Source organism: Daphnia pulicaria, unplaced genomic scaffold, assembly GCF_021234035.1.
Source record: "Daphnia pulicaria isolate SC F1-1A unplaced genomic scaffold, SC_F0-13Bv2 h1tg000150l, whole genome shotgun sequence".
In the NCBI taxonomy this organism is placed as follows: domain Eukaryota; kingdom Metazoa; phylum Arthropoda; class Branchiopoda; order Diplostraca; family Daphniidae; genus Daphnia; species Daphnia pulicaria.
In genome coordinates this window covers 1-27,789 of record NW_025804839.1, presented here as the reverse complement: position 1 = coordinate 27,789, position 27,789 = coordinate 1, and the positions used below count along the sequence as shown (strand labels likewise).

Here is a 27,789-nt window from a genome sequence, read left to right as displayed (position 1 = left end):
ATCCGTAGTAACCCAGGTTCGAATCCTGGTCACGGCACTGAAAACTGATTTTTCACGTCAACACGCAGATTAACTATAAATTTTGTTTGGTTGGAAAGTAATGCTCGCTCACTTCAATAGTTCATAATGTGAAAAACAATTTGGAATGAAAACCTGAAATTCCCCCTCCCTTTTTTTGTGTGTGCAGGAAGTTGTTGAAATGTATGGAAGAAAAATACACATTTACAGAATTTCAAGTATTTGACCCGATATTAAGACAAAAATTATTTCATGTATGTAATGAACTGTCCCCTGTTGGTATTAGTCCAATGGGAGATGGAAATTAAAATTTGCCTAGGGTAATCTAAATGAATATTTCTGAACGAAATTGTTGGTCCAACACGTCCAAGCAGAACGAATTCAGCAAATGCTTAAGTAGACTTGCTTTTCTGATTATAATTTAGCTTTGCGCAGTGGCAATATCATAACCAATGAGGGTCTCCCGAGGTGTGATTATTGCTAGTTGAAAACTTTAACCAATACCCCGCCACGATGAAGTGAAATAATCTTTGTCGTCGGCAATTTTTGATAGCTCCATCAGGAGCATTTCAGCGTACAAGAAAAAAAAAATTACAGTCAGTTAGAAAAATTGGAGTGTTGCATAGTGTGTTTATAACATTAAACGGTGAAAGTGAAATCGTATAAGTGATTTTTGTTTCCATTTAGTTGGTATTGCACGTCAGACAAGGCTGATTAATTCGTTCGCTGAAGGCCATTAATATCAGTCAGTTGGAACATTGTGAACACGGGGAAAATATTTGAAAAGGTGATTCCAAATGACAAGGTGAAAAGATTCCACCATGTTTAAAGGGGAAGTTCAATAAATTGTTAACCGCTGTAGGGTGAATGTCGGGGTAAACATCTGATCCCACCACCTACGTGTTGGGCTTGTACCATAAAGATCGTTCATTTTTTTCAAAAATAACACTGCGCACAACTGTTTCGTTCAAAAACATGTTAACGAGCTTTATACATGATATTTACTTTAAAATAACTGTACCCATTGATAAAGAATTGCACAAGGATTTTGATATGTAAACGCATGTTTCGAAAAAAAACCTTACAAGCGCACTTCAAAATTTTGAAATGAATATAAATACAAGGCATACCACTGTTATTTACTCTGGTTTCTAATCAATACCCGGATAAATCTTTCGCCTTTTACTAAAGATTTCCGTGGTTAGGAGCATTGATGAGTCTATATGACTTATTTTTTTAACGCCCGGTCTTCTGATTGGGCACTTTGAATAAATGAAAAATTAAAAACGTCTGTATGCGGAAACAAAGATATTCTACTACTACATACTGACAACATTTGTAAAATGACAAACTGATAGTTTTTCGGTGGTTTTGGTAAGATTAGTGTGTATTTCAAAAAGATAAATCTCAAGCACAAGTAATAGATTAGAGGCGAATATGGTCGGGTAATTGCGTCTAGTTTAATGTCAACGGCCATACCACATAGAACTCACCCGGTCTCGTCAGCTCCCGGAAGTTAAGCTATGTCGGGTCCCGTTAGTACTTGGATGGGTGACCGCTTGGGAATACGGGATGCTGTTGGCATGGAATTATTTTATTTTTGTGAATCCAATTGAATTGAAGTGCTTCCCAAGATGGGTGATACTACATGGACTACAATGTATTATTTTGGCATTAGTTGAAAATGGAAGGAACGTATTTTTTACTGGATATTGCCTACTAGACGTCCTCCAACCTCTTTGTTGCTGAAAGATATTTGAAACGCCGTGCGCGAAGCGCACGGCACAGCCGAGAGGCTACTAGACGTCCTCCAACCTCTTTGTTGCTGAAAGATATTTGAAACGCCGTGCGCGAAGCGCACGGCACAGCCGAGAGGCTTGTACGTTGGTGGTTTCTTCGGGCAGCTCTATCTAATCTCTCTGGCTCTGAGATCCTTATGCAACGCAAGCTAAGTAAAGCGCGAAGCGCACGGCACAGCCGAGAGGCTTGTACGTTGGTGGTTTCTTCGGGCAGCTCTATCTAATCTCTCTGACTCTGAGATCCTTATGCAACGCAAGCTAAGTAAGGGAAGCAATCGTTAGCCTTATGACACTTGGATTGTTGGCTCATTGATCGGACATCCCCGGAACGAGAAAATTAAAAATGACAGTTAGCCAAAAATAGTGGCGTTTGGAAATATTATCAAATTTTATATTCGGTTGTCCATTGACAAATGTACTTATATGTCCTCGTTTGTTTGGCTAAGGTTGGTGTGTATTTCGAACAGAAAGTACAGCCGAGAGGCTACTAGACGTCCTCCAACCTCTTTGTTGCTGAAAGATATTTGAAACGCCGTGCGCGAAGCGCACGGCACAGCCGAGAGGCTTGTACGTTGGTGGTTTCTTCGGGCAGCTCTATCTAATCTCTCTGGCTCTGAGATCCTTATGCAACGCAAGCTAAGTAAAGCGCGAAGCGCACGGCACAGCCGAGAGGCTTGTACGTTGGTGGTTTCTTCGGGCAGCTCTATCTAATCTCTCTGACTCTGAGATCCTTATGCAACGCAAGCTAAGTAAGGGAAGCAATCGTTAGCCTTATGACACTTGGATTGTTGGCTCATTGATCGGACATCCCCGGAACGAGAAAATTAAAAATGACAGTTAGCCAAAAATAGTGGCGTTTGGAAATATTATCAAATTTTATATTCGGTTGTCCATTGACAAATGTACTTATATGTCCTCGTTTGTTTGGCTAAGGTTGGTGTGTATTTCGAACAGAAAGTACAGCCGAGAGGCTACTAGACGTCCTCCAACCTCTTTGTTGCTGAAAGATATTTGAAACGCCGTGCGCGAAGCGCACGGCACAGCCGAGAGGCTTGTACGTTGGTGGTTTCTTCGGGCAGCTCTATCTAATCTCTCTGGCTCTGAGATCCTTATGCAACGCAAGCTAAGTAAAGCGCGAAGCGCACGGCACAGCCGAGAGGCTTGTACGTTGGTGGTTTCTTCGGGCAGCTCTATCTAATCTCTCTGACTCTGAGATCCTTATGCAACGCAAGCTAAGTAAGGGAAGCAATCGTTAGCCTTATGACACTTGGATTGTTGGCTCATTGATCGGACATCCCCGGAACGAGAAAATTAAAAATGACAGTTAGCCAAAAATAGTGGCGTTTGGAAATATTATCAAATTTTATATTCGGTTGTCCATTGACAAATGTACTTATATGTCCTCGTTTTAACGTACAGCCGAGAGGCTTGTACGTTGGTGGTTTCTTCGGGCAGCTCTATCTAATCTCTCTGGCTCTGAGATCCTTATGCAACGCAAGCTAAGTAAAGCGCGAAGCGCACGACACAGCCGAGAGGCTTGTACGTTGGTGGTTTCTTCGGGCAGCTCTATCTAATCTCTCTGACTCTGAGATCCTTATGCAACGCAAGCTAAGTAAGGGAAGCAATCGTTAGCCTTATGACACTTGGATTGTTGGCTCATTGATCGGACATCCCCGGAACGAGAAAATTAAAAATGACAGTTAGCCAAAAATAGTGGCGTTTGGAAATATTATCAAATTTTATATTCGGTTGTCCATTGACAAATGTACTTATATGTCCTCGTTTTAACGTACAGCCGAGAGGCTTGTACGTTGGTGGTTTCTTCGGGCAGCTCTATCTAATCTCTCTGGCTCTGAGATCCTTATGCAACGCAAGCTAAGTAAAGCGCGAAGCGCACGGCACAGCCGAGAGGCTTGTACGTTGGTGGTTTCTTCGGGCAGCTCTATCTAATCTCTCTGACTCTGAGATCCTTATGCAACGCAAGCTAAGTAAGGGAAGCAATCGTTAGCCTTATGACACTTGGATTGTTGGCTCATTGATCGGACATCCCCGGAACGAGAAAATTAAAAATGACAGTTAGCCAAAAATAGTGGCGTTTGGAAATATTATCAAATTTTATATTCGGTTGTCCATTGACAAATGTACTTATATGTCCTCGTTTGTTTGGCTAAGGTTGGTGTGTATTTCGAACAGAAAGTACAGCCGAGAGGCTACTAGACGTCCTCCAACCTCTTTGTTGCTGAAAGATATTTGAAACGCCGTGCGCGAAGCGCACGGCACAGCCGAGAGGCTTGTACGTTGGTGGTTTCTTCGGGCAGCTCTATCTAATCTCTCTGGCTCTGAGATCCTTATGCAACGCAAGCTAAGTAAAGCGCGAAGCGCACGGCACAGCCGAGAGGCTTGTACGTTGGTGGTTTCTTCGGGCAGCTCTATCTAATCTCTCTGACTCTGAGATCCTTATGCAACGCAAGCTAAGTAAGGGAAGCAATCGTTAGCCTTATGACACTTGGATTGTTGGCTCATTGATCGGACATCCCCGGAACGAGAAAATTAAAAATGACAGTTAGCCAAAAATAGTGGCGTTTGGAAATATTATCAAATTTTATATTCGGTTGTCCATTGACAAATGTACTTATATGTCCTCGTTTGTTTGGCTAAGGTTGGTGTGTATTTCGAACAGAAAGTAAGCAAGCATTAGAACTAGATTTAGAGGCGAATATGGTCGGGTAATGGCGACTGAATTGATGTCAACGGCCACACCACATAGAACTCACCCGGTCTCGTCAGCTCCCGGAAGTTAAGCTATGTCGGGTCCCGTTAGTACTTGGATGGGTGACCGCTTGGGAATACGGGATGCTGTTGGCATGGTGTAATTTTATTTTTGCTCCCCAAGTTAGATGAGACATGGAATATAATGTATTCTTTAGGTATTAGTTGAAAAGGGTATTGCTGGGACTTTGATTAATGATACCATATATTGTAGAACGCATGTTTGTTTGATCTCGGTAGTTTTAACGACAAAAAAAAAGATAGAGGTTTGGCTATTTTGTTGAGGCTGTTGCATGACGCCCACTCACTGGCACGATCCCACTACTGCCGAACACGGGAACTTTTGGCTGCTAGGTTTCCCTCCTGACCCACTACGCTCCTCCTTAGCTAACCTGCACCTACTAGATTCCTCTAGCAGATCCATGCTGATGTCAAGCTTAGTGCGGGCACCTGATCAACATGCGGTATCACGAAACAGGGCTCCTAAACTCAAGCCATCCACTCTACCAAGCCTCCCCGAAGCAGGATTATAGGTGCACGCCAAACACCCAGCTGATAAATGGGCTCTCAATCGATAATACATTACTGTAATAAATTGATTTGATGAGCACGCGGATTCTTTATTGTGTCCAAAATTGGTCTCGTCACTTGTTCTATAACTATTAAAGAGCTTCTCGGTGTTTCAATAAATGAACAAAATGCAAGACCTGACAATGTATGTACTGTGTGCGTCAAGTATTGCAAATCTCAATTTAATATTCCGAAATATCGATCTATGCACTGTAATTTACGCCAAAGCTCATTGATCGTACAAACCTTATTTAGAGTTCTGCAAAATAACATTGCATTTAAGATCATACTTCACAGGATCATTTCTGTAGTATATCTTGACTTGTTTCCCACCAGAAACTTGTCTCCTTTCAACCCACGATGACGAGTTAAGACGCTGGTTTCTGAGCGTGAAACAGGCTGTGAGTGTAGCTGTCTCGACAGCATCAAACACAGTCATTGAGGACCGTTTCCGTTAAATCCATGTGAAATAGCGGAAGGAAACTAGCGTGTTCAGAGTGGTTGAGATGATAAAACAAATTTAAATTCTTGAAAATCTAAAGAGATACATCTTAATAATAATTCCAGGTATTCGTGTCCTTAAATCATCTGCTTGTATGGCAAAATAAATTGTGAAAGTGAGGTTGGTCAATTTGAGGATGTGTCATGACTTTATGATCGTATTGCATTCTTTTAGTTATTGTTATTTAATCATGATTAATTATCGTTCAGAGCTTTTGTCGTCACTGTCTTTTGTGGCTAACTGTCATTTTTAATTTTCTCGTTCCGGGGATGTCCGATCAATGAGCCAACAATCCAAGTGTCATAAGGCTAACGATTGCTTCCCTTACTTAGCTTGCGTTGCATAAGGATCTCAGAGTCAGAGAGATTAGATAGAGCTGCCCGAAGAAACCACCAACGTACAAGCCTCTCGGCTGTGCCGTGCGCTTCGCGCTTTACTTAGCTTGCGTTGCATAAGGATCTCAGAGCCAGAGAGATTAGATAGAGCTGCCCGAAGAAACCACCAACGTACAAGCCTCTCGGCTGTGCCGTGCGCTTCGCGCACGGCGTTTCAAATATCTTTCAGCAACAAAGAGGTTGGAGGACGTCTAGTAGCCTCTCGGCTGTACGCCGAGAGGCTTGTACGTTGGTGGTTTCTTCGGGCAGCTCTATCTAATCTCTCTGGCTCTGAGATCCTTATGCAACGCAAGCTAAGTAAAGCGCGAAGCGCACGGCACAGCCGAGAGGCTTGTACGTTGGTGGTTTCTTCGGGCAGCTCTATCTAATCTCTCTGACTCTGAGATCCTTATGCAACGCAAGCTAAGTAAGGGAAGCAATCGTTAGCCTTATGACACTTGGATTGTTGGCTCATTGATCGGACATCCCCGGAACGAGAAAATTAAAAATGACAGTTAGCCAAAAATAGTGGCGTTTGGAAATATTATCAAATTTTATATTCGGTTGTCCATTGACAAATGTACTTATATGTCCTCGTTTGTTTGGCTAAGGTTGGTGTGTATTTCGAACAGAAAGTAAGCAAGCATTAGAACTAGATTTAGAGGCGAATATGGTCGGGTAATGGCGACTGAATTGATGTCAACGGCCACACCACATAGAACTCACCCGGTCTCGTCAGCTCCCGGAAGTTAAGCTATGTCGGGTCCCGTTAGTACTTGGATGGGTGACCGCTTGGGAATACGGGATGCTGTTGGCATGGTGTAATTTTATTTTTGCTCCCCAAGTTAGATGAGACATGGAATATAATGTATTCTTTAGGTATTAGTTGAAAAGGGTATTGCTGGGACTTTGATTAATGATACCATATATTGTAGAACGCATGTTTGTTTGATCTCGGTAGTTTTAACGACAAAAAAAAAGATAGAGGTTTGGCTATTTTGTTGAGGCTGTTGCATGACGCCCACTCACTGGCACGATCCCACTACTGCCGAACACGGGAACTTTTGGCTGCTAGGTTTCCCTCCTGACCCACTACGCTCCTCCTTAGCTAACCTGCACCTACTAGATTCCTCTAGCAGATCCATGCTGATGTCAAGCTTAGTGCGGGCACCTGATCAACATGCGGTATCACGAAACAGGGCTCCTAAACTCAAGCCATCCACTCTACCAAGCCTCCCCGAAGCAGGATTATAGGTGCACGCCAAACACCCAGCTGATAAATGGGCTCTCAATCGATAATACATTACTGTAATAAATTGATTTGATGAGCACGCGGATTCTTTATTGTGTCCAAAATTGGTCTCGTCACTTGTTCTATAACTATTAAAGAGCTTCTCGGTGTTTCAATAAATGAACAAAATGCAAGACCTGACAATGTATGTACTGTGTGCGTCAAGTATTGCAAATCTCAATTTAATATTCCGAAATATCGATCTATGCACTGTAATTTACGCCAAAGCTCATTGATCGTACAAACCTTATTTAGAGTTCTGCAAAATAACATTGCATTTAAGATCATACTTCACAGGATCATTTCTGTAGTATATCTTGACTTGTTTCCCACCAGAAACTTGTCTCCTTTCAACCCACGATGACGAGTTAAGACGCTGGTTTCTGAGCGTGAAACAGGCTGTGAGTGTAGCTGTCTCGACAGCATCAAACACAGTCATTGAGGACCGTTTCCGTTAAATCCATGTGAAATAGCGGAAGGAAACTAGCGTGTTCAGAGTGGTTGAGATGATAAAACAAATTTAAATTCTTGAAAATCTAAAGAGATACATCTTAATAATAATTCCAGGTATTCGTGTCCTTAAATCATCTGCTTGTATGGCAAAATAAATTGTGAAAGTGAGGTTGGTCAATTTGAGGATGTGTCATGACTTTATGATCGTATTGCATTCTTTTAGTTATTGTTATTTAATCATGATTAATTATCGTTCAGAGCTTTTGTCGTCACTGTCTTTTGTGGCTAACTGTCATTTTTAATTTTCTCGTTCCGGGGATGTCCGATCAATGAGCCAACAATCCAAGTGTCATAAGGCTAACGATTGCTTCCCTTACTTAGCTTGCGTTGCATAAGGATCTCAGAGTCAGAGAGATTAGATAGAGCTGCCCGAAGAAACCACCAACGTACAAGCCTCTCGGCTGTGCCGTGCGCTTCGCGCTTTACTTAGCTTGCGTTGCATAAGGATCTCAGAGCCAGAGAGATTAGATAGAGCTGCCCGAAGAAACCACCAACGTACAAGCCTCTCGGCTGTGCCGTGCGCTTCGCGCACGGCGTTTCAAATATCTTTCAGCAACAAAGAGGTTGGAGGACGTCTAGTAGCCTCTCGGCTGTACGCCGAGAGGCTTGTACGTTGGTGGTTTCTTCGGGCAGCTCTATCTAATCTCTCTGGCTCTGAGATCCTTATGCAACGCAAGCTAAGTAAAGCGCGAAGCGCACGGCACAGCCGAGAGGCTTGTACGTTGGTGGTTTCTTCGGGCAGCTCTATCTAATCTCTCTGACTCTGAGATCCTTATGCAACGCAAGCTAAGTAAGGGAAGCAATCGTTAGCCTTATGACACTTGGATTGTTGGCTCATTGATCGGACATCCCCGGAACGAGAAAATTAAAAATGACAGTTAGCCAAAAATAGTGGCGTTTGGAAATATTATCAAATTTTATATTCGGTTGTCCATTGACAAATGTACTTATATGTCCTCGTTTGTTTGGCTAAGGTTGGTGTGTATTTCGAACAGAAAGTACAGCCGAGAGGCTACTAGACGTCCTCCAACCTCTTTGTTGCTGAAAGATATTTGAAACGCCGTGCGCGAAGCGCACGGCACAGCCGAGAGGCTTGTACGTTGGTGGTTTCTTCGGGCAGCTCTATCTAATCTCTCTGGCTCTGAGATCCTTATGCAACGCAAGCTAAGTAAAGCGCGAAGCGCACGGCACAGCCGAGAGGCTTGTACGTTGGTGGTTTCTTCGGGCAGCTCTATCTAATCTCTCTGACTCTGAGATCCTTATGCAACGCAAGCTAAGTAAGGGAAGCAATCGTTAGCCTTATGACACTTGGATTGTTGGCTCATTGATCGGACATCCCCGGAACGAGAAAATTAAAAATGACAGTTAGCCAAAAATAGTGGCGTTTGGAAATATTATCAAATTTTATATTCGGTTGTCCATTGACAAATGTACTTATATGTCCTCGTTTGTTTGGCTAAGGTTGGTGTGTATTTCGAACAGAAAGTAAGCAAGCATTAGAACTAGATTTAGAGGCGAATATGGTCGGGTAATGGCGACTGAATTGATGTCAACGGCCACACCACATAGAACTCACCCGGTCTCGTCAGCTCCCGGAAGTTAAGCTATGTCGGGTCCCGTTAGTACTTGGATGGGTGACCGCTTGGGAATACGGGATGCTGTTGGCATGGTGTAATTTTATTTTTGCTCCCCAAGTTAGATGAGACATGGAATATAATGTATTCTTTAGGTATTAGTTGAAAAGGGTATTGCTGGGACTTTGATTAATGATACCATATATTGTAGAACGCATGTTTGTTTGATCTCGGTAGTTTTAACGACAAAAAAAAAGATAGAGGTTTGGCTATTTTGTTGAGGCTGTTGCATGACGCCCACTCACTGGCACGATCCCACTACTGCCGAACACGGGAACTTTTGGCTGCTAGGTTTCCCTCCTGACCCACTACGCTCCTCCTTAGCTAACCTGCACCTACTAGATTCCTCTAGCAGATCCATGCTGATGTCAAGCTTAGTGCGGGCACCTGATCAACATGCGGTATCACGAAACAGGGCTCCTAAACTCAAGCCATCCACTCTACCAAGCCTCCCCGAAGCAGGATTATAGGTGCACGCCAAACACCCAGCTGATAAATGGGCTCTCAATCGATAATACATTACTGTAATAAATTGATTTGATGAGCACGCGGATTCTTTATTGTGTCCAAAATTGGTCTCGTCACTTGTTCTATAACTATTAAAGAGCTTCTCGGTGTTTCAATAAATGAACAAAATGCAAGACCTGACAATGTATGTACTGTGTGCGTCAAGTATTGCAAATCTCAATTTAATATTCCGAAATATCGATCTATGCACTGTAATTTACGCCAAAGCTCATTGATCGTACAAACCTTATTTAGAGTTCTGCAAAATAACATTGCATTTAAGATCATACTTCACAGGATCATTTCTGTAGTATATCTTGACTTGTTTCCCACCAGAAACTTGTCTCCTTTCAACCCACGATGACGAGTTAAGACGCTGGTTTCTGAGCGTGAAACAGGCTGTGAGTGTAGCTGTCTCGACAGCATCAAACACAGTCATTGAGGACCGTTTCCGTTAAATCCATGTGAAATAGCGGAAGGAAACTAGCGTGTTCAGAGTGGTTGAGATGATAAAACAAATTTAAATTCTTGAAAATCTAAAGAGATACATCTTAATAATAATTCCAGGTATTCGTGTCCTTAAATCATCTGCTTGTATGGCAAAATAAATTGTGAAAGTGAGGTTGGTCAATTTGAGGATGTGTCATGACTTTATGATCGTATTGCATTCTTTTAGTTATTGTTATTTAATCATGATTAATTATCGTTCAGAGCTTTTGTCGTCAGGTGGCGTGGCAAAGCCATATTCTGAAAAAAAAAGGACCTAGTGTGATAACGAGAGTAAAATTTGCAACGCCTTCAGCGTAAATTGTATCTCCCTTAATACAGTATGAGCATAATAAAACAAATGAAAATGAACTTTATAAGCATCAAGTGGTCGCGTCTGGAAAAATGAACAACTCAATATTTTATAGCATTTCTTGAATGTTTTGAGTGATATGAGTATTCTACATATAAGTACATTTGTCAATGGACAACCGAATATAAAATTTGATAATATTTCCAAACGCCACTATTTTTGGCTAACTGTCATTTTTAATTTTCTCGTTCCGGGGATGTCCGATCAATGAGCCAACAATCCAAGTGTCATAAGGCTAACGATTGCTTCCCTTACTTAGCTTGCGTTGCATAAGGATCTCAGAGTCAGAGAGATTAGATAGAGCTGCCCGAAGAAACCACCAACGTACAAGCCTCTCGGCTGTGCCGTGCGCTTCGCGCTTTACTTAGCTTGCGTTGCATAAGGATCTCAGAGCCAGAGAGATTAGATAGAGCTGCCCGAAGAAACCACCAACGTACAAGCCTCTCGGCGTACAGCCGAGAGGCTACTAGACGTCCTCCAACCTCTTTGTTGCTGAAAGATATTTGAAACGCCGTGCGCGAAGCGCACGGCACAGCCGAGAGGCTTGTACGTTGGTGGTTTCTTCGGGCAGCTCTATCTAATCTCTCTGGCTCTGAGATCCTTATGCAACGCAAGCTAAGTAAAGCGCGAAGCGCACGGCACAGCCGAGAGGCTTGTACGTTGGTGGTTTCTTCGGGCAGCTCTATCTAATCTCTCTGACTCTGAGATCCTTATGCAACGCAAGCTAAGTAAGGGAAGCAATCGTTAGCCTTATGACACTTGGATTGTTGGCTCATTGATCGGACATCCCCGGAACGAGAAAATTAAAAATGACAGTTAGCCACAAAAGACAGTGACGACAAAAGCTCTGAACGATAATTAATCATGATTAAATAACAATAACTAAAAGAATGCAATATGATCATAAAGTCATGACACATCCTCAAATTGACCAACCTCACTTTCACAATTTATTTTGCCATACAAGCAGATGATTTAAGGACACGAATACCTGGAATTATTATTAAGATGTATCTCTTTAGATTTTCAAGAATTTAAATTTGTTTTATCATCTCAACCACTCTGAACACGCTAGTTTCCTTCCGCTATTTCACATGGATTTAACGGAAACGGTCCTCAATGACTGTGTTTGATGCTGTCGAGACAGCTACACTCACAGCCTGTTTCACGCTCAGAAACCAGCGTCTTAACTCGTCATCGTGGGTTGAAAGGAGACAAGTTTCTGGTGGGAAACAAGTCAAGATATACTACAGAAATGATCCTGTGAAGTATGATCTTAAATGCAATGTTATTTTGCAGAACTCTAAATAAGGTTTGTACGATCAATGAGCTTTGGCGTAAATTACAGTGCATAGATCGATATTTCGGAATATTAAATTGAGATTTGCAATACTTGACGCACACAGTACATACATTGTCAGGTCTTGCATTTTGTTCATTTATTGAAACACCGAGAAGCTCTTTAATAGTTATAGAACAAGTGACGAGACCAATTTTGGACACAATAAAGAATCCGCGTGCTCATCAAATCAATTTATTACAGTAATGTATTATCGATTGAGAGCCCATTTATCAGCTGGGTGTTTGGCGTGCACCTATAATCCTGCTTCGGGGAGGCTTGGTAGAGTGGATGGCTTGAGTTTAGGAGCCCTGTTTCGTGATACCGCATGTTGATCAGGTGCCCGCACTAAGCTTGACATCAGCATGGATCTGCTAGAGGAATCTAGTAGGTGCAGGTTAGCTAAGGAGGAGCGTAGTGGGTCAGGAGGGAAACCTAGCAGCCAAAAGTTCCCGTGTTCGGCAGTAGTGGGATCGTGCCAGTGAGTGGGCGTCATGCAACAGCCTCAACAAAATAGCCAAACCTCTATCTTTTTTTTTGTCGTTAAAACTACCGAGATCAAACAAACATGCGTTCTACAATATATGGTATCATTAATCAAAGTCCCAGCAATACCCTTTTCAACTAATACCTAAAGAATACATTATATTCCATGTCTCATCTAACTTGGGGAGCAAAAATAAAATTACACCATGCCAACAGCATCCCGTATTCCCAAGCGGTCACCCATCCAAGTACTAACGGGACCCGACATAGCTTAACTTCCGGGAGCTGACGAGACCGGGTGAGTTCTATGTGGTGTGGCCGTTGACATCAATTCAGTCGCCATTACCCGACCATATTCGCCTCTAAATCTAGTTCTAATGCTTGCTTACTTTCTGTTCGAAATACACACCAACCTTAGCCAAACAAACGAGGACATATAAGTACATTTGTCAATGGACAACCGAATATAAAATTTGATAATATTTCCAAACGCCACTATTTTTGGCTAACTGTCATTTTTAATTTTCTCGTTCCGGGGATGTCCGATCAATGAGCCAACAATCCAAGTGTCATAAGGCTAACGATTGCTTCCCTTACTTAGCTTGCGTTGCATAAGGATCTCAGAGTCAGAGAGATTAGATAGAGCTGCCCGAAGAAACCACCAACGTACAAGCCTCTCGGCTGTGCCGTGCGCTTCGCGCTTTACTTAGCTTGCGTTGCATAAGGATCTCAGAGCCAGAGAGATTAGATAGAGCTGCCCGAAGAAACCACCAACGTACAAGCCTCTCGGCTGTGCCGTGCGCTTCGCGCACGGCGTTTCAAATATCTTTCAGCAACAAAGAGGTTGGAGGACGTCTAGTAGCCTCTCGGCTGTACTTTCTGTTCGAAATACACACCAACCTTAGCCAAACAAACGAGGACATATAAGTACATTTGTCAATGGACAACCGAATATAAAATTTGATAATATTTCCAAACGCCACTATTTTTGGCTAACTGTCATTTTTAATTTTCTCGTTCCGGGGATGTCCGATCAATGAGCCAACAATCCAAGTGTCATAAGGCTAACGATTGCTTCCCTTACTTAGCTTGCGTTGCATAAGGATCTCAGAGTCAGAGAGATTAGATAGAGCTGCCCGAAGAAACCACCAACGTACAAGCCTCTCGGCTGTGCCGTGCGCTTCGCGCTTTACTTAGCTTGCGTTGCATAAGGATCTCAGAGCCAGAGAGATTAGATAGAGCTGCCCGAAGAAACCACCAACGTACAAGCCTCTCGGCTGTACGTTAAAACGAGGACATATAAGTACATTTGTCAATGGACAACCGAATATAAAATTTGATAATATTTCCAAACGCCACTATTTTTGGCTAACTGTCATTTTTAATTTTCTCGTTCCGGGGATGTCCGATCAATGAGCCAACAATCCAAGTGTCATAAGGCTAACGATTGCTTCCCTTACTTAGCTTGCGTTGCATAAGGATCTCAGAGTCAGAGAGATTAGATAGAGCTGCCCGAAGAAACCACCAACGTACAAGCCTCTCGGCTGTGTCGTGCGCTTCGCGCTTTACTTAGCTTGCGTTGCATAAGGATCTCAGAGCCAGAGAGATTAGATAGAGCTGCCCGAAGAAACCACCAACGTACAAGCCTCTCGGCTGTACGTTAAAACGAGGACATATAAGTACATTTGTCAATGGACAACCGAATATAAAATTTGATAATATTTCCAAACGCCACTATTTTTGGCTAACTGTCATTTTTAATTTTCTCGTTCCGGGGATGTCCGATCAATGAGCCAACAATCCAAGTGTCATAAGGCTAACGATTGCTTCCCTTACTTAGCTTGCGTTGCATAAGGATCTCAGAGTCAGAGAGATTAGATAGAGCTGCCCGAAGAAACCACCAACGTACAAGCCTCTCGGCTGTGCCGTGCGCTTCGCGCTTTACTTAGCTTGCGTTGCATAAGGATCTCAGAGCCAGAGAGATTAGATAGAGCTGCCCGAAGAAACCACCAACGTACAAGCCTCTCGGCTGTGACCCACTACGCTCCTCCTTAGCTAACCTGCACCTACTAGATTCCTCTAGCAGATCCATGCTGATGTCAAGCTTAGTGCGGGCACCTGATCAACATGCGGTATCACGAAACAGGGCTCCTAAACTCAAGCCATCCACTCTACCAAGCCTCCCCGAAGCAGGATTATAGGTGCACGCCAAACACCCAGCTGATAAATGGGCTCTCAATCGATAATACATTACTGTAATAAATTGATTTGATGAGCACGCGGATTCTTTATTGTGTCCAAAATTGGTCTCGTCACTTGTTCTATAACTATTAAAGAGCTTCTCGGTGTTTCAATAAATGAACAAAATGCAAGACCTGACAATGTATGTACTGTGTGCGTCAAGTATTGCAAATCTCAATTTAATATTCCGAAATATCGATCTATGCACTGTAATTTACGCCAAAGCTCATTGATCGTACAAACCTTATTTAGAGTTCTGCAAAATAACATTGCATTTAAGATCATACTTCACAGGATCATTTCTGTAGTATATCTTGACTTGTTTCCCACCAGAAACTTGTCTCCTTTCAACCCACGATGACGAGTTAAGACGCTGGTTTCTGAGCGTGAAACAGGCTGTGAGTGTAGCTGTCTCGACAGCATCAAACACAGTCATTGAGGACCGTTTCCGTTAAATCCATGTGAAATAGCGGAAGGAAACTAGCGTGTTCAGAGTGGTTGAGATGATAAAACAAATTTAAATTCTTGAAAATCTAAAGAGATACATCTTAATAATAATTCCAGGTATTCGTGTCCTTAAATCATCTGCTTGTATGGCAAAATAAATTGTGAAAGTGAGGTTGGTCAATTTGAGGATGTGTCATGACTTTATGATCGTATTGCATTCTTTTAGTTATTGTTATTTAATCATGATTAATTATCGTTCAGAGCTTTTGTCGTCAGGTGGCGTGGCAAAGCCATATTCTGAAAAAAAAAGGACCTAGTGTGATAACGAGAGTAAAATTTGCAACGCCTTCAGCGTAAATTGTATCTCCCTTAATACAGTATGAGCATAATAAAACAAATGAAAATGAACTTTATAAGCATCAAGTGGTCGCGTCTGGAAAAATGAACAACTCAATATTTTATAGCATTTCTTGAATGTTTTGAGTGATATGAGTATTCTTCGTACACCACCGGAAATGTGTTGAACCTCAGTGGTTATTTTGGGCAGTAATCCTTGTAACATTATCGCTTCTCGGCCTTTTGGCTAAGATCAAAGTGTAGTATCTGTTCTTATCAGCTTAATATCTGATACGGGTTCAAATGGACCCCAGAATATTAAACTGATTTTTGGCATACGGTGGGAATACAGTGCTTGCACTGCTCCCGCCACGGGTTGACCCGGTATTGCAGTACCTCCGGGATCGGCTCACCCTCTATGAGGGAGAACATATTGAATAAAACAGAAATTGTCTTAGCACCGTATAATAAAAGACCATGTATAATTGCAAAACTGTCATGTAGACATGTTTGTAATTTTTTCTAATTGTATTTTTTTCGTAATATCAAGAAAAGCATAAAAAAATACGTACTTGATTGTGTTAACTAATTAGTACTGTTCATCTTTCGATGTGATGTTTTTTTTTAAAATATGAAGATGCGTGTATTTTCATATGAAAAGTCGATTTTCTTATTTTCTTATTTGCCAATTGGACGACCAAATGAAAAAAAACAAGCAATTTGTTTCTTGAAAAGTATTTGCAAAGATCAAGACCATGAAATAAATACTGAGCTTTATTTACTATATTTTGCTCGAGTTCGTAATTCAAGTCGATGAAAGAAAGTGGGTGGTATTCTCTAAACGTCAGTCAAATACTTGAACACTCTTTGTCAATATTGTTCTGCTGTATACAAAGTATTAAACAAAGTGAAAAAGCATCCACAATCATACTTACCTGGCTCAGAGGCAACCATGATCACCAAGGTGGTTCCTCCAGGGCGAGGCCTTTCCATTGCACTAAGGATGGGCTGACCCTTGCGATTAATCCAAATGTGATTAACTCGGGAGTACAATTTTTGGTAGTGGGGGACTGCGTTCGCGCCGTTCCCTGAACACACTATAAATGTAAGAAAAATTCTTGTCATCTGCCGGAAGTTGAACTAAATCTGGTCCCGTTAGTAAACGGTAGGGTTGACCGCTTGGGAATACGCGAAGCATCAGATTTTCTTTCTGGGAAGAAACAACAAAGTAATGAAATTCATGTTTAGCTACTTTAATATAAATCATCATGGCCAATGGATTGGCCGTGATCGTCTAGTGGTTAGGACCCTACGTTGTGGTACCTACTAGATATGAATCCGTAGTAACCCAGGTTCGAATCCTGGTCACGGCACTGAAAACTGATTTTTCACGTCAACACGCAGATTAACTATAAATTTTGTTTGGTTGGAAAGTAATGCTCGCTCACTTCAATAGTTCATAATGTGAAAAACAATTTGGAATGAAAACCTGAAATTCCCCCTCCCTTTTTTTGTGTGTGCAGGAAGTTGTTGAAATGTATGGAAGAAAAATACACATTTACAGAATTTCAAGTATTTGACCCGATATTAAGACAAAAATTATTTCATGTATGTAATGAACTGTCCCCTGTTGGTATTAGTCCAATGGGAGATGGAAATTAAAATTTGCCTAGGGTAATCTAAATGAATATTTCTGAACGAAATTGTTGGTCCAACACGTCCAAGCAGAACGAATTCAGCAAATGCTTAAGTAGACTTGCTTTTCTGATTATAATTTAGCTTTGCGCAGTGGCAATATCATAACCAATGAGGGTCTCCCGAGGTGTGATTATTGCTAGTTGAAAACTTTAACCAATACCCCGCCACGATGAAGTGAAATAATCTTTGTCGTCGGCAATTTTTGATAGCTCCATCAGGAGCATTTCAGCGTACAAGAAAAAAAAAATTACAGTCAGTTAGAAAAATTGGAGTGTTGCATAGTGTGTTTATAACATTAAACGGTGAAAGTGAAATCGTATAAGTGATTTTTGTTTCCATTTAGTTGGTATTGCACGTCAGACAAGGCTGATTAATTCGTTCGCTGAAGGCCATTAATATCAGTCAGTTGGAACATTGTGAACACGGGGAAAATATTTGAAAAGGTGATTCCAAATGACAAGGTGAAAAGATTCCACCATGTTTAAAGGGGAAGTTCAATAAATTGTTAACCGCTGTAGGGTGAATGTCGGGGTAAACATCTGATCCCACCACCTACGTGTTGGGCTTGTACCATAAAGATCGTTCATTTTTTTCAAAAATAACACTGCGCACAACTGTTTCGTTCAAAAACATGTTAACGAGCTTTATACATGATATTTACTTTAAAATAACTGTACCCATTGATAAAGAATTGCACAAGGATTTTGATATGTAAACGCATGTTTCGAAAAAAAACCTTACAAGCGCACTTCAAAATTTTGAAATGAATATAAATACAAGGCATACCACTGTTATTTACTCTGGTTTCTAATCAATACCCGGATAAATCTTTCGCCTTTTACTAAAGATTTCCGTGGTTAGGAGCATTGATGAGTCTATATGACTTATTTTTTTAACGCCCGGTCTTCTGATTGGGCACTTTGAATAAATGAAAAATTAAAAACGTCTGTATGCGGAAACAAAGATATTCTACTACTACATACTGACAACATTTGTAAAATGACAAACTGATAGTTTTTCGGTGGTTTTGGTAAGATTAGTGTGTATTTCAAAAAGATAAATCTCAAGCACAAGTAATAGATTAGAGGCGAATATGGTCGGGTAATTGCGTCTAGTTTAATGTCAACGGCCATACCACATAGAACTCACCCGGTCTCGTCAGCTCCCGGAAGTTAAGCTATGTCGGGTCCCGTTAGTACTTGGATGGGTGACCGCTTGGGAATACGGGATGCTGTTGGCATGGAATTATTTTATTTTTGTGAATCCAATTGAATTGAAGTGCTTCCCAAGATGGGTGATACTACATGGACTACAATGTATTATTTTGGCATTAGTTGAAAATGGAAGGAACGTATTTTTTACTGGATATTGCCTACTAGACGTCCTCCAACCTCTTTGTTGCTGAAAGATATTTGAAACGCCGTGCGCGAAGCGCACGGCACAGCCGAGAGGCTACTAGACGTCCTCCAACCTCTTTGTTGCTGAAAGATATTTGAAACGCCGTGCGCGAAGCGCACGGCACAGCCGAGAGGCTTGTACGTTGGTGGTTTCTTCGGGCAGCTCTATCTAATCTCTCTGGCTCTGAGATCCTTATGCAACGCAAGCTAAGTAAAGCGCGAAGCGCACGGCACAGCCGAGAGGCTTGTACGTTGGTGGTTTCTTCGGGCAGCTCTATCTAATCTCTCTGACTCTGAGATCCTTATGCAACGCAAGCTAAGTAAGGGAAGCAATCGTTAGCCTTATGACACTTGGATTGTTGGCTCATTGATCGGACATCCCCGGAACGAGAAAATTAAAAATGACAGTTAGCCAAAAATAGTGGCGTTTGGAAATATTATCAAATTTTATATTCGGTTGTCCATTGACAAATGTACTTATATGTCCTCGTTTGTTTGGCTAAGGTTGGTGTGTATTTCGAACAGAAAGTACAGCCGAGAGGCTACTAGACGTCCTCCAACCTCTTTGTTGCTGAAAGATATTTGAAACGCCGTGCGCGAAGCGCACGGCACAGCCGAGAGGCTTGTACGTTGGTGGTTTCTTCGGGCAGCTCTATCTAATCTCTCTGGCTCTGAGATCCTTATGCAACGCAAGCTAAGTAAAGCGCGAAGCGCACGGCACAGCCGAGAGGCTTGTACGTTGGTGGTTTCTTCGGGCAGCTCTATCTAATCTCTCTGACTCTGAGATCCTTATGCAACGCAAGCTAAGTAAGGGAAGCAATCGTTAGCCTTATGACACTTGGATTGTTGGCTCATTGATCGGACATCCCCGGAACGAGAAAATTAAAAATGACAGTTAGCCAAAAATAGTGGCGTTTGGAAATATTATCAAATTTTATATTCGGTTGTCCATTGACAAATGTACTTATATGTCCTCGTTTGTTTGGCTAAGGTTGGTGTGTATTTCGAACAGAAAGTACAGCCGAGAGGCTACTAGACGTCCTCCAACCTCTTTGTTGCTGAAAGATATTTGAAACGCCGTGCGCGAAGCGCACGGCACAGCCGAGAGGCTTGTACGTTGGTGGTTTCTTCGGGCAGCTCTATCTAATCTCTCTGGCTCTGAGATCCTTATGCAACGCAAGCTAAGTAAAGCGCGAAGCGCACGGCACAGCCGAGAGGCTTGTACGTTGGTGGTTTCTTCGGGCAGCTCTATCTAATCTCTCTGACTCTGAGATCCTTATGCAACGCAAGCTAAGTAAGGGAAGCAATCGTTAGCCTTATGACACTTGGATTGTTGGCTCATTGATCGGACATCCCCGGAACGAGAAAATTAAAAATGACAGTTAGCCAAAAATAGTGGCGTTTGGAAATATTATCAAATTTTATATTCGGTTGTCCATTGACAAATGTACTTATATGTCCTCGTTTTAACGTACAGCCGAGAGGCTTGTACGTTGGTGGTTTCTTCGGGCAGCTCTATCTAATCTCTCTGGCTCTGAGATCCTTATGCAACGCAAGCTAAGTAAAGCGCGAAGCGCACGACACAGCCGAGAGGCTTGTACGTTGGTGGTTTCTTCGGGCAGCTCTATCTAATCTCTCTGACTCTGAGATCCTTATGCAACGCAAGCTAAGTAAGGGAAGCAATCGTTAGCCTTATGACACTTGGATTGTTGGCTCATTGATCGGACATCCCCGGAACGAGAAAATTAAAAATGACAGTTAGCCAAAAATAGTGGCGTTTGGAAATATTATCAAATTTTATATTCGGTTGTCCATTGACAAATGTACTTATATGTCCTCGTTTTAACGTACAGCCGAGAGGCTTGTACGTTGGTGGTTTCTTCGGGCAGCTCTATCTAATCTCTCTGGCTCTGAGATCCTTATGCAACGCAAGCTAAGTAAAGCGCGAAGCGCACGGCACAGCCGAGAGGCTTGTACGTTGGTGGTTTCTTCGGGCAGCTCTATCTAATCTCTCTGACTCTGAGATCCTTATGCAACGCAAGCTAAGTAAGGGAAGCAATCGTTAGCCTTATGACACTTGGATTGTTGGCTCATTGATCGGACATCCCCGGAACGAGAAAATTAAAAATGACAGTTAGCCAAAAATAGTGGCGTTTGGAAATATTATCAAATTTTATATTCGGTTGTCCATTGACAAATGTACTTATATGTCCTCGTTTGTTTGGCTAAGGTTGGTGTGTATTTCGAACAGAAAGTACAGCCGAGAGGCTACTAGACGTCCTCCAACCTCTTTGTTGCTGAAAGATATTTGAAACGCCGTGCGCGAAGCGCACGGCACAGCCGAGAGGCTTGTACGTTGGTGGTTTCTTCGGGCAGCTCTATCTAATCTCTCTGGCTCTGAGATCCTTATGCAACGCAAGCTAAGTAAAGCGCGAAGCGCACGGCACAGCCGAGAGGCTTGTACGTTGGTGGTTTCTTCGGGCAGCTCTATCTAATCTCTCTGACTCTGAGATCCTTATGCAACGCAAGCTAAGTAAGGGAAGCAATCGTTAGCCTTATGACACTTGGATTGTTGGCTCATTGATCGGACATCCCCGGAACGAGAAAATTAAAAATGACAGTTAGCCAAAAATAGTGGCGTTTGGAAATATTATCAAATTTTATATTCGGTTGTCCATTGACAAATGTACTTATATGTCCTCGTTTGTTTGGCTAAGGTTGGTGTGTATTTCGAACAGAAAGTAAGCAAGCATTAGAACTAGATTTAGAGGCGAATATGGTCGGGTAATGGCGACTGAATTGATGTCAACGGCCACACCACATAGAACTCACCCGGTCTCGTCAGCTCCCGGAAGTTAAGCTATGTCGGGTCCCGTTAGTACTTGGATGGGTGACCGCTTGGGAATACGGGATGCTGTTGGCATGGTGTAATTTTATTTTTGCTCCCCAAGTTAGATGAGACATGGAATATAATGTATTCTTTAGGTATTAGTTGAAAAGGGTATTGCTGGGACTTTGATTAATGATACCATATATTGTAGAACGCATGTTTGTTTGATCTCGGTAGTTTTAACGACAAAAAAAAAGATAGAGGTTTGGCTATTTTGTTGAGGCTGTTGCATGACGCCCACTCACTGGCACGATCCCACTACTGCCGAACACGGGAACTTTTGGCTGCTAGGTTTCCCTCCTGACCCACTACGCTCCTCCTTAGCTAACCTGCACCTACTAGATTCCTCTAGCAGATCCATGCTGATGTCAAGCTTAGTGCGGGCACCTGATCAACATGCGGTATCACGAAACAGGGCTCCTAAACTCAAGCCATCCACTCTACCAAGCCTCCCCGAAGCAGGATTATAGGTGCACGCCAAACACCCAGCTGATAAATGGGCTCTCAATCGATAATACATTACTGTAATAAATTGATTTGATGAGCACGCGGATTCTTTATTGTGTCCAAAATTGGTCTCGTCACTTGTTCTATAACTATTAAAGAGCTTCTCGGTGTTTCAATAAATGAACAAAATGCAAGACCTGACAATGTATGTACTGTGTGCGTCAAGTATTGCAAATCTCAATTTAATATTCCGAAATATCGATCTATGCACTGTAATTTACGCCAAAGCTCATTGATCGTACAAACCTTATTTAGAGTTCTGCAAAATAACATTGCATTTAAGATCATACTTCACAGGATCATTTCTGTAGTATATCTTGACTTGTTTCCCACCAGAAACTTGTCTCCTTTCAACCCACGATGACGAGTTAAGACGCTGGTTTCTGAGCGTGAAACAGGCTGTGAGTGTAGCTGTCTCGACAGCATCAAACACAGTCATTGAGGACCGTTTCCGTTAAATCCATGTGAAATAGCGGAAGGAAACTAGCGTGTTCAGAGTGGTTGAGATGATAAAACAAATTTAAATTCTTGAAAATCTAAAGAGATACATCTTAATAATAATTCCAGGTATTCGTGTCCTTAAATCATCTGCTTGTATGGCAAAATAAATTGTGAAAGTGAGGTTGGTCAATTTGAGGATGTGTCATGACTTTATGATCGTATTGCATTCTTTTAGTTATTGTTATTTAATCATGATTAATTATCGTTCAGAGCTTTTGTCGTCACTGTCTTTTGTGGCTAACTGTCATTTTTAATTTTCTCGTTCCGGGGATGTCCGATCAATGAGCCAACAATCCAAGTGTCATAAGGCTAACGATTGCTTCCCTTACTTAGCTTGCGTTGCATAAGGATCTCAGAGTCAGAGAGATTAGATAGAGCTGCCCGAAGAAACCACCAACGTACAAGCCTCTCGGCTGTGCCGTGCGCTTCGCGCTTTACTTAGCTTGCGTTGCATAAGGATCTCAGAGCCAGAGAGATTAGATAGAGCTGCCCGAAGAAACCACCAACGTACAAGCCTCTCGGCTGTGCCGTGCGCTTCGCGCACGGCGTTTCAAATATCTTTCAGCAACAAAGAGGTTGGAGGACGTCTAGTAGCCTCTCGGCTGTACGCCGAGAGGCTTGTACGTTGGTGGTTTCTTCGGGCAGCTCTATCTAATCTCTCTGGCTCTGAGATCCTTATGCAACGCAAGCTAAGTAAAGCGCGAAGCGCACGGCACAGCCGAGAGGCTTGTACGTTGGTGGTTTCTTCGGGCAGCTCTATCTAATCTCTCTGACTCTGAGATCCTTATGCAACGCAAGCTAAGTAAGGGAAGCAATCGTTAGCCTTATGACACTTGGATTGTTGGCTCATTGATCGGACATCCCCGGAACGAGAAAATTAAAAATGACAGTTAGCCAAAAATAGTGGCGTTTGGAAATATTATCAAATTTTATATTCGGTTGTCCATTGACAAATGTACTTATATGTCCTCGTTTGTTTGGCTAAGGTTGGTGTGTATTTCGAACAGAAAGTACAGCCGAGAGGCTACTAGACGTCCTCCAACCTCTTTGTTGCTGAAAGATATTTGAAACGCCGTGCGCGAAGCGCACGGCACAGCCGAGAGGCTTGTACGTTGGTGGTTTCTTCGGGCAGCTCTATCTAATCTCTCTGGCTCTGAGATCCTTATGCAACGCAAGCTAAGTAAAGCGCGAAGCGCACGGCACAGCCGAGAGGCTTGTACGTTGGTGGTTTCTTCGGGCAGCTCTATCTAATCTCTCTGACTCTGAGATCCTTATGCAACGCAAGCTAAGTAAGGGAAGCAATCGTTAGCCTTATGACACTTGGATTGTTGGCTCATTGATCGGACATCCCCGGAACGAGAAAATTAAAAATGACAGTTAGCCAAAAATAGTGGCGTTTGGAAATATTATCAAATTTTATATTCGGTTGTCCATTGACAAATGTACTTATATGTCCTCGTTTGTTTGGCTAAGGTTGGTGTGTATTTCGAACAGAAAGTAAGCAAGCATTAGAACTAGATTTAGAGGCGAATATGGTCGGGTAATGGCGACTGAATTGATGTCAACGGCCACACCACATAGAACTCACCCGGTCTCGTCAGCTCCCGGAAGTTAAGCTATGTCGGGTCCCGTTAGTACTTGGATGGGTGACCGCTTGGGAATACGGGATGCTGTTGGCATGGTGTAATTTTATTTTTGCTCCCCAAGTTAGATGAGACATGGAATATAATGTATTCTTTAGGTATTAGTTGAAAAGGGTATTGCTGGGACTTTGATTAATGATACCATATATTGTAGAACGCATGTTTGTTTGATCTCGGTAGTTTTAACGACAAAAAAAAAGATAGAGGTTTGGCTATTTTGTTGAGGCTGTTGCATGACGCCCACTCACTGGCACGATCCCACTACTGCCGAACACGGGAACTTTTGGCTGCTAGGTTTCCCTCCTGACCCACTACGCTCCTCCTTAGCTAACCTGCACCTACTAGATTCCTCTAGCAGATCCATGCTGATGTCAAGCTTAGTGCGGGCACCTGATCAACATGCGGTATCACGAAACAGGGCTCCTAAACTCAAGCCATCCACTCTACCAAGCCTCCCCGAAGCAGGATTATAGGTGCACGCCAAACACCCAGCTGATAAATGGGCTCTCAATCGATAATACATTACTGTAATAAATTGATTTGATGAGCACGCGGATTCTTTATTGTGTCCAAAATTGGTCTCGTCACTTGTTCTATAACTATTAAAGAGCTTCTCGGTGTTTCAATAAATGAACAAAATGCAAGACCTGACAATGTATGTACTGTGTGCGTCAAGTATTGCAAATCTCAATTTAATATTCCGAAATATCGATCTATGCACTGTAATTTACGCCAAAGCTCATTGATCGTACAAACCTTATTTAGAGTTCTGCAAAATAACATTGCATTTAAGATCATACTTCACAGGATCATTTCTGTAGTATATCTTGACTTGTTTCCCACCAGAAACTTGTCTCCTTTCAACCCACGATGACGAGTTAAGACGCTGGTTTCTGAGCGTGAAACAGGCTGTGAGTGTAGCTGTCTCGACAGCATCAAACACAGTCATTGAGGACCGTTTCCGTTAAATCCATGTGAAATAGCGGAAGGAAACTAGCGTGTTCAGAGTGGTTGAGATGATAAAACAAATTTAAATTCTTGAAAATCTAAAGAGATACATCTTAATAATAATTCCAGGTATTCGTGTCCTTAAATCATCTGCTTGTATGGCAAAATAAATTGTGAAAGTGAGGTTGGTCAATTTGAGGATGTGTCATGACTTTATGATCGTATTGCATTCTTTTAGTTATTGTTATTTAATCATGATTAATTATCGTTCAGAGCTTTTGTCGTCAGGTGGCGTGGCAAAGCCATATTCTGAAAAAAAAAGGACCTAGTGTGATAACGAGAGTAAAATTTGCAACGCCTTCAGCGTAAATTGTATCTCCCTTAATACAGTATGAGCATAATAAAACAAATGAAAATGAACTTTATAAGCATCAAGTGGTCGCGTCTGGAAAAATGAACAACTCAATATTTTATAGCATTTCTTGAATGTTTTGAGTGATATGAGTATTCTTCGTACACCACCGGAAATGTGTTGAACCTCAGTGGTTATTTTGGGCAGTAATCCTTGTAACATTATCGCTTCTCGGCCTTTTGGCTAAGATCAAAGTGTAGTATCTGTTCTTATCAGCTTAATATCTGATACGGGTTCAAATGGACCCCAGAATATTAAACTGATTTTTGGCATACGGTGGGAATACAGTGCTTGCACTGCTCCCGCCACGGGTTGACCCGGTATTGCAGTACCTCCGGGATCGGCTCACCCTCTATGAGGGAGAACATATTGAATAAAACAGAAATTGTCTTAGCACCGTATAATAAAAGACCATGTATAATTGCAAAACTGTCATGTAGACATGTTTGTAATTTTTTCTAATTGTATTTTTTTCGTAATATCAAGAAAAGCATAAAAAAATACGTACTTGATTGTGTTAACTAATTAGTACTGTTCATCTTTCGATGTGATGTTTTTTTTTAAAATATGAAGATGCGTGTATTTTCATATGAAAAGTCGATTTTCTTATTTTCTTATTTGCCAATTGGACGACCAAATGAAAAAAAACAAGCAATTTGTTTCTTGAAAAGTATTTGCAAAGATCAAGACCATGAAATAAATACTGAGCTTTATTTACTATATTTTGCTCGAGTTCGTAATTCAAGTCGATGAAAGAAAGTGGGTGGTATTCTCTAAACGTCAGTCAAATACTTGAACACTCTTTGTCAATATTGTTCTGCTGTATACAAAGTATTAAACAAAGTGAAAAAGCATCCACAATCATACTTACCTGGCTCAGAGGCAACCATGATCACCAAGGTGGTTCCTCCAGGGCGAGGCCTTTCCATTGCACTAAGGATGGGCTGACCCTTGCGATTAATCCAAATGTGATTAACTCGGGAGTACAATTTTTGGTAGTGGGGGACTGCGTTCGCGCCGTTCCCTGAACACACTATAAATGTAAGAAAAATTCTTGTCATCTGCCGGAAGTTGAACTAAATCTGGTCCCGTTAGTAAACGGTAGGGTTGACCGCTTGGGAATACGCGAAGCATCAGATTTTCTTTCTGGGAAGAAACAACAAAGTAATGAAATTCATGTTTAGCTACTTTAATATAAATCATCATGGCCAATGGATTGGCCGTGATCGTCTAGTGGTTAGGACCCTACGTTGTGGTACCTACTAGATATGAATCCGTAGTAACCCAGGTTCGAATCCTGGTCACGGCACTGAAAACTGATTTTTCACGTCAACACGCAGATTAACTATAAATTTTGTTTGGTTGGAAAGTAATGCTCGCTCACTTCAATAGTTCATAATGTGAAAAACAATTTGGAATGAAAACCTGAAATTCCCCCTCCCTTTTTTTGTGTGTGCAGGAAGTTGTTGAAATGTATGGAAGAAAAATACACATTTACAGAATTTCAAGTATTTGACCCGATATTAAGACAAAAATTATTTCATGTATGTAATGAACTGTCCCCTGTTGGTATTAGTCCAATGGGAGATGGAAATTAAAATTTGCCTAGGGTAATCTAAATGAATATTTCTGAACGAAATTGTTGGTCCAACACGTCCAAGCAGAACGAATTCAGCAAATGCTTAAGTAGACTTGCTTTTCTGATTATAATTTAGCTTTGCGCAGTGGCAATATCATAACCAATGAGGGTCTCCCGAGGTGTGATTATTGCTAGTTGAAAACTTTAACCAATACCCCGCCACGATGAAGTGAAATAATCTTTGTCGTCGGCAATTTTTGATAGCTCCATCAGGAGCATTTCAGCGTACAAGAAAAAAAAAATTACAGTCAGTTAGAAAAATTGGAGTGTTGCATAGTGTGTTTATAACATTAAACGGTGAAAGTGAAATCGTATAAGTGATTTTTGTTTCCATTTAGTTGGTATTGCACGTCAGACAAGGCTGATTAATTCGTTCGCTGAAGGCCATTAATATCAGTCAGTTGGAACATTGTGAACACGGGGAAAATATTTGAAAAGGTGATTCCAAATGACAAGGTGAAAAGATTCC

At 41.8% G+C, this 27,789-nt stretch overlaps 24 non-coding genes across 24 annotated transcripts; 22 read left to right on the top strand and 2 right to left on the bottom strand.

Moving 5' to 3' along the window:
* The first annotated feature begins 441 nt into the window (after positions 1-441).
* LOC124319290 lies at positions 442-583 on the top strand. Its single transcript, XR_006912990.1, has one exon. It is a non-coding gene; the product is annotated as a U4 spliceosomal RNA (small nuclear RNA).
* A 574-nt stretch (positions 584-1,157) lies between these two features.
* On the top strand, positions 1,158-1,280 carry LOC124319292. The gene has a single exon (XR_006912992.1). It is a non-coding gene; the product is annotated as a U5 spliceosomal RNA (small nuclear RNA).
* A 203-nt stretch (positions 1,281-1,483) lies between these two features.
* Positions 1,484-1,602, top strand: LOC124319274. Its single transcript, XR_006912971.1, has one exon. It is a non-coding gene; the product is annotated as a 5S ribosomal RNA (ribosomal RNA).
* A 2,961-nt stretch (positions 1,603-4,563) lies between these two features.
* Positions 4,564-4,682, top strand: LOC124319264. The gene has a single exon (XR_006912962.1). It is a non-coding gene; the product is annotated as a 5S ribosomal RNA (ribosomal RNA).
* A 754-nt stretch (positions 4,683-5,436) lies between these two features.
* LOC124319283 lies at positions 5,437-5,658 on the top strand. Its single transcript, XR_006912982.1, has one exon. It is a non-coding gene; the product is annotated as a small nucleolar RNA U3 (small nucleolar RNA).
* A 1,072-nt stretch (positions 5,659-6,730) lies between these two features.
* Positions 6,731-6,849, top strand: LOC124319263. The gene has a single exon (XR_006912961.1). It is a non-coding gene; the product is annotated as a 5S ribosomal RNA (ribosomal RNA).
* A 754-nt stretch (positions 6,850-7,603) lies between these two features.
* On the top strand, positions 7,604-7,825 carry LOC124319282. The gene has a single exon (XR_006912980.1). It is a non-coding gene; the product is annotated as a small nucleolar RNA U3 (small nucleolar RNA).
* A 1,559-nt stretch (positions 7,826-9,384) lies between these two features.
* Positions 9,385-9,503, top strand: LOC124319262. The gene has a single exon (XR_006912960.1). It is a non-coding gene; the product is annotated as a 5S ribosomal RNA (ribosomal RNA).
* Positions 9,504-10,257: 754 nt separating this feature from the next.
* LOC124319281 lies at positions 10,258-10,479 on the top strand. Its single transcript, XR_006912979.1, has one exon. It is a non-coding gene; the product is annotated as a small nucleolar RNA U3 (small nucleolar RNA).
* Positions 10,480-11,892: 1,413 nt separating this feature from the next.
* On the bottom strand, positions 11,893-12,114 carry LOC124319280. The gene has a single exon (XR_006912978.1). It is a non-coding gene; the product is annotated as a small nucleolar RNA U3 (small nucleolar RNA).
* A 754-nt stretch (positions 12,115-12,868) lies between these two features.
* Positions 12,869-12,987, bottom strand: LOC124319295. The gene has a single exon (XR_006912994.1). It is a non-coding gene; the product is annotated as a 5S ribosomal RNA (ribosomal RNA).
* Positions 12,988-15,179: 2,192 nt separating this feature from the next.
* On the top strand, positions 15,180-15,401 carry LOC124319279. Its single transcript, XR_006912977.1, has one exon. It is a non-coding gene; the product is annotated as a small nucleolar RNA U3 (small nucleolar RNA).
* Positions 15,402-15,912: 511 nt separating this feature from the next.
* LOC124319275 lies at positions 15,913-16,103 on the top strand. The gene has a single exon (XR_006912972.1). It is a non-coding gene; the product is annotated as a U2 spliceosomal RNA (small nuclear RNA).
* A 509-nt stretch (positions 16,104-16,612) lies between these two features.
* Positions 16,613-16,776, top strand: LOC124319270. Its single transcript, XR_006912968.1, has one exon. It is a non-coding gene; the product is annotated as a U1 spliceosomal RNA (small nuclear RNA).
* Positions 16,777-17,462: 686 nt separating this feature from the next.
* On the top strand, positions 17,463-17,604 carry LOC124319289. The gene has a single exon (XR_006912989.1). It is a non-coding gene; the product is annotated as a U4 spliceosomal RNA (small nuclear RNA).
* A 574-nt stretch (positions 17,605-18,178) lies between these two features.
* On the top strand, positions 18,179-18,301 carry LOC124319291. Its single transcript, XR_006912991.1, has one exon. It is a non-coding gene; the product is annotated as a U5 spliceosomal RNA (small nuclear RNA).
* Positions 18,302-18,504: 203 nt separating this feature from the next.
* On the top strand, positions 18,505-18,623 carry LOC124319261. Its single transcript, XR_006912959.1, has one exon. It is a non-coding gene; the product is annotated as a 5S ribosomal RNA (ribosomal RNA).
* A 2,961-nt stretch (positions 18,624-21,584) lies between these two features.
* Positions 21,585-21,703, top strand: LOC124319294. Its single transcript, XR_006912993.1, has one exon. It is a non-coding gene; the product is annotated as a 5S ribosomal RNA (ribosomal RNA).
* A 754-nt stretch (positions 21,704-22,457) lies between these two features.
* On the top strand, positions 22,458-22,679 carry LOC124319278. The gene has a single exon (XR_006912976.1). It is a non-coding gene; the product is annotated as a small nucleolar RNA U3 (small nucleolar RNA).
* A 1,559-nt stretch (positions 22,680-24,238) lies between these two features.
* On the top strand, positions 24,239-24,357 carry LOC124319285. The gene has a single exon (XR_006912984.1). It is a non-coding gene; the product is annotated as a 5S ribosomal RNA (ribosomal RNA).
* A 754-nt stretch (positions 24,358-25,111) lies between these two features.
* Positions 25,112-25,333, top strand: LOC124319277. Its single transcript, XR_006912974.1, has one exon. It is a non-coding gene; the product is annotated as a small nucleolar RNA U3 (small nucleolar RNA).
* Positions 25,334-25,844: 511 nt separating this feature from the next.
* On the top strand, positions 25,845-26,035 carry LOC124319273. The gene has a single exon (XR_006912970.1). It is a non-coding gene; the product is annotated as a U2 spliceosomal RNA (small nuclear RNA).
* A 509-nt stretch (positions 26,036-26,544) lies between these two features.
* Positions 26,545-26,708, top strand: LOC124319269. The gene has a single exon (XR_006912967.1). It is a non-coding gene; the product is annotated as a U1 spliceosomal RNA (small nuclear RNA).
* A 686-nt stretch (positions 26,709-27,394) lies between these two features.
* On the top strand, positions 27,395-27,536 carry LOC124319288. Its single transcript, XR_006912988.1, has one exon. It is a non-coding gene; the product is annotated as a U4 spliceosomal RNA (small nuclear RNA).
* The last annotated feature ends 253 nt before the right edge of the window (positions 27,537-27,789 follow it).